Source organism: Haliotis asinina, chromosome 3 (assembly GCF_037392515.1).
Source record: "Haliotis asinina isolate JCU_RB_2024 chromosome 3, JCU_Hal_asi_v2, whole genome shotgun sequence".
Classification (NCBI taxonomy): domain Eukaryota; kingdom Metazoa; phylum Mollusca; class Gastropoda; order Lepetellida; family Haliotidae; genus Haliotis; species Haliotis asinina.
This window is the reverse complement of record NC_090282.1, coordinates 48,838,736-48,846,306: the sequence shown is the minus strand read 5'-3', so window position 1 is coordinate 48,846,306 and position 7,571 is coordinate 48,838,736. Positions and strand designations below refer to the sequence as shown.

At 46.9% G+C, this 7,571-nt stretch overlaps 1 protein-coding gene across 1 annotated transcript in view; it reads left to right on the top strand.

Annotated features, from left to right (window-relative positions):
- The first annotated feature begins 750 nt into the window (after positions 1-750).
- LOC137278142 (protein odd-skipped-related 2-like) overlaps positions 751-7,571 on the top strand; it is a 63,900-nt gene continuing 57,079 nt past the window's right edge. Inside the window, exon 1 of the mRNA XM_067810313.1 lies at positions 751-994. The gene's annotated coding sequence lies outside the window, so the exon portion shown is untranslated. The remainder of the gene's footprint in view (positions 995-7,571) is intronic.

The window sequence follows — 7,571 nt, the reverse complement described above, 5'->3', positions numbered from 1 at the left end:
TTCTCCTCTTGTTGAGTCACGCATCAGTATTCTCCACTAACTGACTCAAGCATCGATCTTCTGCAGTCGTTTAAGCTTACCACCTCTTTGCACCACATGTTAGATTTCCCAAGTCATTGCACTTCGTATCAGAATTAACCACTAAATGAATCCCTTGTCAGTGTCTTCATTCCTTGAATCATGTGTCATTCGCTGCATCAGCAAAACTGCTTTGTGTATAATGGAATTGTCACTACCAAAGTAGATCATAATTATTTATCACAATGGTTGTTTTTAACTAATAATTGCGTTGTTATGCACATGGTTTTATTGAATCACAAGAGTGCTTTTAATGCAGAATCTACCTAAGAACATGGTTTAAACTGAAAGGGTAGGCACAAAAACCTACAAGTGTTATAAGGAACAAGTATCTCAGGTACATAGGCCACATTATTCGAAATGACAATATGATCGCTCCTAACATATATCGGTCTGGAAGGCAAGATTTCAGGACCAGTTGTGATTCCTTGCATCCATTTTCCCACTAAAGGAAAAGCATCAGGTTGGTGGTATGGGCAGTAACGAAAAGTACTTTGGATGAATTCAAATGACCACTGAAATACGGCATACGGCTAGCCCAGCACACAGTATCTTCACGTCATGAGGAGTAGGTGGGGCCAGACGTGATGGAAGCTGTGAGAATGAAGGGTCCCGGCCTATCCCTCTGCACTGTCATATCGTGCTAGACCCAACCGTGTATTCTGATTAAACATTAATTGCGGCCTCCGAAAGCCACTTGTACTTTCATGAGCGGGCATATCATGTTTCTAGTGTGGAATTCCAATTGCATTGTTTTAGTGGAGGGAGGGGGAAGAGTTGACAGCGAGACGCGGCGTGGGGCAGCACTGCCTACCACAGCAAACAGACCGAACAGTCGACCATCAGTACCTTTTCAGTACTATGTCCATTTACTACATTTAATGTGGACGCTTTTCTGGACGACAGTGAAGTACAGGTATGTAAGCAGCATGCAAATATACTGATCAACGAAAAGCAGTTATTATGCGAAAAAAGGTATTATGTTACACTGAACAAAAACTAAACGAAAAGCAGTCAATCAAAGAACTTCCCTGGTTAAATATTATGTAGAAAACCTTGATCGCCTTTTATTCACTTGGTTAAGGAACAGAGATAAGCATACTTGCAAGAAACAGTCGGATATCATGTACATATAACGTTTCCTACGGAAAAGCTGGTCAGGTAATAAGACGCTATCAGTTAATATGAACTTAAAATACGCTCTAAAAACATCGCCTGTCACAATGTCCTGTAAACGTATGTAATAGTCATGTAGTTGCTTCTGCCAATCTGCAGTGTATCTGAGTACCTTTCGTCTATGTAATGTATTACTTAACAAACATTTGCTATACGTTATGCACAAAGATACACTGATGCAAACATGCATAAGGTTATGTACTGGTGGTTAATGAATATATGGTTGTATGTTTTGTCCGACCACAGCAGCCTTTCGGGTTTTATTCTTCGTAGAAATGCACTAGAGCATGTGTGTATATTTATATAGGTATCAGTTACATTTCTTCTGACTGACATCACAGACGCACATTTTGAATCATATGAAACTAAACGCTATGTTGTTGAAGTAAACCTGTAGAAACGAAATAGTGTAATTACTCATTTGGTTGTTTTGGATATAGTTGTAAGGTGGTTTTAACGTATGGAAAAATAACAAATCATACGACCCTGACTTCCTTTATTGGTTACGTTACGTGCTGAATCACATGAATCTGTAATCAGGTTGCAACACAGTGAAATTATTTTTTTCAAACGTGAATGACCATATTAGACAAAACCTAAAGAATTCATCATGTACATACATACTTTATTAACCCTCAATATAACAGATTGCTACACATGGATGCCCGTGCAGTGTGACTGCCCGAAACATTTCCTTTGATGTCGAACAGATCTACTTTATCATACTGAGTATTTCGTGTTTCGGAAGCGCCACTTATCTGGGTAGCGTAGCCATAACTTGGCCCTCGAGGCAGTACAGGTCGGCAGCACGAAAATGAGTACCCGCTCCCCTCCCCGAATTTGATAGGCTACAGACGAGGAAGGGAGCGGTGTGTGACAGCTGAGGAAAATAGGGGGTTGGGGAAAGCGATAGTGAGGAGGGAGGGGGACAAAGGAGGATATTATTTTCCCACGACAAGCAAGCATGTAATGACTTTGAAAGAGATAAAAATACCTGTTACGAAGATAGGGAACTAGCGACGTGCCAGTCACACTTTCAGGTATCACTTTATAGGCGAAAAGGGCTACGGAGTGCTATGGAAGTACACGTCTTATACGATAGAGAGGGGTATCGACGCTCAAACAACACGCAGAAAGTCAGGACACATACGTACAAGTCACACACATTTAGGGGGGACAGAGCCGTAAAAGACGCATACAGATAGGAAGGATATTGACGTAGAAGCAATACACAGATAGGGAGGACATAGACGTACAAGTCACACACATTTAGGGTTGATATAGCCGTAAAAGAAGCACACAGATAGGGAGAACATAGACGTACAAGTAATACACAGGTAGGGAGGATATACACGTACAAGCCACACACAGATAGGGAGGATATAGACGTACAAGCCACACACAGATAGGGAGGACATACACGTACAAACCACACACAGATAGGGAGGATATAGACGTACAAGCCACACACAGATAGGGAGGATATGGACGTACAAGCCACACACAGATAGGGAGGATAGAACCGTAAAAGACGCACACACATAGGGAGGACATAGACGTAGAAGTAATACACAGGTAGGGAGGATATAGACGTACACGCCACACACAGATAAGGAGGATATAGACGTACAAGCCACACACAGAGAGGATATAGACGTACAAGCCACACACAGATAGGGAGGACATACACGTACAAACCACACACAGATAGGGAGGATATAGACGTACAAGCCACACACAGATAGGGAGGATATAGACGTACAAGTCACACACATTTAAGGAGGATAGAGCCGTAAAAGACGCACACACATAGGGAGGACATAGACGTAGAAGTAATACACAGGTAGGGAGGATATAGACGTACAAACCACACACAGATAGGGAGGATATAGACGTACAAGCCACACACAGATAGGGAGGATATGGACGTACAAGCCACACACAGATAGGCAGGATATAGACGTGTACGTCTATACATGTCACACACATTTAGGGAGGATAGAGCCGTAAAAGACGCGCACAGATAGGGAGGACATAGACGTCAAAGCCAAAAACAGATAGAGAGGGTATAGGCGTACAATCCACACACAGATAAAGAAGGTGTAGGCGTACAATCCACACACAGATAGAAAAGGTATGGGCGTAAAAGCCACGCGCAGATAGAGAGGGTATGGGCCTACAAGCCAGGCGCAGATAGAGAGGGTATGGGCGTACAAGCCACGCGCAGATAGAGAGGGTATGGGCGTACAAGCCACGCGCAGATAGAGAGGGTATGGGCGCAAAAGCCACGCGCAGATAGAGAAGATATGGGCGTACAAGCCACGCACAGATAGAGAGGGTATGGGCGTACAAACCATGTGCAGACAGAGAGGGTATAGGCGTAAAATCCACACACAGATAGAGAAGGTATAGCCGTACAATCCACACACAGATAGAGAAGGTATGGGTGTACAAGCCACACGCAGATAGAGAGGTTATGGGTGTACAAGCGCCACACAGACAGAGAAGGTATGGGCGTGCAATCCACACACAGATACAGAAGGTATATGCGTATAATCCACACACAGATAGAGAGGGTACGGGCCTACAAGCAACGTGCAGATAGAGAGGGTATGGGCGTACAAGCCACCCACAGATAGAGAGGGTATGGGTGTACAAGCCACGAGAAGATAGAGAGGGTATGGTGTACAATCCACACACAGATAGAGAGGGTATGGGCGTACAAGCCACGCGTAGATAGAGAGGGGATGGACGTAAAAGCCACGCGGAGATAGAAAGAGTGTGGCGTATAAGCCACGCACAGATACAGAGGGTATGGGTGTACAAGCCACGCACAGATAGAGAGGGTATGGGTGTACAAGCCACGCACAGATAGAGAGGGTATGGCGTAAAATCCACTCACAGATAGAGAGGGTATCGGCGTACAATCCACACACAGATAGAGAAGGTATGGGCGTACAATCCACACACAGATAGAGAAGGTATGGACGTGCAAGCCACGTGCAGATAGAGAGGGTATGGCGTACAATCCACACACAGAAAATAAAGGTATGGGCGTACAAGCCACGCGCAGATAGAGAGGTTATGGGCGTACAATCCACACACATATACAGAAGGTATGGACGTACAATCCACACACAGATAGAGAAGCCATGCGTGTAAAATCCACGAGCAGATAGAGAGTGTATGGGCGTACAAGCCATGTGCAGATAGAGAGGGTATGGCGTACAGGCCACGCGCAGATAGAGAGGTTATGGCGTACAATCCACGCGCAGATAGAGAGGGTATGGGCGTACACGCCACGCGCAGATAGAGAAGGTATGGGCGTACAAACCACGCCCAGATAGAGAAGGTATGGGCGTACAAGCCAGGCGCAGAGAGAGAGTGTATGGGCGTACAAGGCACACGCAGATAGAGAAGGTATGGGCGTACAAGCCACGCGCACATAGAAAGGGTATGGGTGTACAATCCACAGACAGATAGAGAGGGTATGGGCCTAGAAGCCACGTGCAGATAGAGAAGGTATGGGCATCCAAGCCACGCACAGATAGAGAGTGTATCGGCGTACAAACCATGTGCAGATAGAGAGGGTATAGCCGTACAAACCACACACAGATAGAGAAGGTATGGGCGTACAAGCCACGTGCAGATAGAGAAGGTATGGGTGTACAAGCCACACGCAGATAGAGAGGTTATGGGTGTACAAGCGCCACACAGACAGAGAAGGTATGGGCGTGCAATCCACACACAGATACAGAAGGTATATGCGTATAATCCACACACAGATAGAGAGGGTACGGGCCTACAAGCCACGTGCAGATAGAGAGGGTATGGGCGTACAAGCCACACACAGATAGAGAGGGTATGGGCGTACAAGCCACGCGAAGATAGAGAGGGTATGGTGTACAATCCACACACAGATAGAGAGGGTATGGGCGTACAAGCCACGCGTAGATAGAGAGGGGATGGACGTAAAAGCCACGCGCAGATAGAAAGGGTGTGGCGTATAAGCCACGCACAGATACAGAGGGTATCGGCGTACAATCCACGCGCAGATAGAGAGGGTATGGGCGTACAAGTCACGCGCAGACACACAGTGTATGGCGTACAAGCCAAGCACAGACAGAGAGGGTATGGGCGTACAATCCACACACAGATAGGGAGGACATACACGTACAAACCACACACAGGTAGGGAGGATATAGACGTACAAGCCACACACAGATAGGGAGGACATAGACGTACAAGCCACACACAGATAGGGAGGACATAAACGTACAAACCACACACAGATAGGGAGGATATAGACGTAAAAGCCACACACAGATAGGGAAGATATGGACGTACAAGCCACACACAGATAGGGAGGACATAGACGTACAAGTCACACACATTTAGGGAGGATATAGACGTGTACGTCTATACATGTCACACACATTTAGGGAGGATAGAGCCGTAAAAGACGCACACACATAGGGAGGACATAGACGTAGAAGTAATACACAGGTAGGGAGGATGTAGACGTACAAACCACACACAGATAGGGAGGATATAGACGTACAAGCCACACACAGATAGGGAGGATATGGACGTACAAGCCACACACAGATAGGCAGGATATAGACGTGTACGTCTATACATGTCACACACATTTAGGGAGGATAGAGCCGTAAAAGACGCGCACAGATAGGGAGGACATAGACGTCAAAGCCAAAAACAGATAGAGAGGGTATAGGCGTACAATCCACACACAGATAAAGAAGGTGTAGGCGTACAATCCACACACAGATAGAAAAGGTATGGGCGTACAAGCCACGCGCAGATAGAGAGGGTATGGGCGTACACGCCATGCGCAGATAGAGAGGGTATGGGCGCACAAGCCATGCGCAGATAGAGAGGGTATGGGCGTACAATCCACGCCCAGATAGAGAAGGTATGGGCGTACAAGCCAGGCGCAGAGAGAGAGTGTATGGGCGTACAAGCCACACGCAGATAGAGAAGGTATGGGCGTACAAGCCACGCACACATAGAAAGGGTATGGGTGTACAATCCACAGACAGATAGAGAGGGTATGGGCCTAGAAGCCACGTGCAGATAGAGAAGGTATGGGCATACAAGCCACGCACAGATAGAGAGTGTATCGGCGTACAAACCATGTGCAGTTAGAGAGGGTATAGGCGTACAATCCACACACAGATAGAGAAGGTATAGCCGTACAAACCACACACAGATAGAGAAGGTATGGGCGTACAAGCCACGTGCAGATAGAGAAGGTATGGGTGTACAAGCCACACGCAGATAGAGAGGTTATGGGTGTACAAGCGCCACACAGACAGAGAAGGTATGGGCGTGCAATCCACACACAGATACAGAAGGTATATGCGTATAATCCACACACAGATAGAGAGGGTACGGGCCTACAAGCCACGTGCAGATAGAGAGGGTATGGGCGTACAAGCCACGCGAAGATAGAGAGGGGATGGACGTAAAAGCCACTCGCAGATAGAAAGGGTGTGGCGTATAAGACACGCACAGATACAGAGGGTATGGGTGTACAAGCCACGCACAGATAGAGAGGGTATGGGTGTACAAGCCACGCACAGATAGAGAGGGTATGGGCGTACAATCCACACACAGATAGGGAGGATATAGACGTACAAGCCACACACAGATAGGGAGGATATGGACGTACAAGCCACACACAGATAGGCAGGATATAGACGTGTACGTCTATACATGTCACACACATTTAGGGAGGATAGAGCCGTAAAAGACGCGCACAGATAGGGAGGACATAGACGTCAAAGCCAAAAACAGATAGAGAGGGTATATGCGTACAATCCACACACAGATAGAAAAGGTATGGGCGTACAAGCCACGCGCAGATAGAGAGGGTATGGGCGTACAAGCCACGCGCAGATAGAGAGGGTATGGGCGCACAAGCCACGCGCAGATAGAGAGGGTATGGGCGTACAAACCACGCCCAGATAGAGAAGGTATGGGCGTACAAGCCACGCTCAGATAGAGAGGGTATGGGCGTACAAGCCACGCACAGATAAAGAGGGTATGGGCGTACAAGCCACGCGCAGATAGAGAAGGTATGGGCGTACAAGCCACGCGCAGATAGAAAGTGTATGGGTGTACAATCCACAGACAGATAGAGAAGGTATGTGCCTAGAAGCCACATGCAGATAGAGAAAGTATGGGCATACAAGCCACGCACAGATAGAGAGTGTATCGGCGTACAAACCATGTGCAGATAGAGAGGGTATAGGCGTACAATCCACACACAGATAGAGAAGGTATAGCCGTACAAT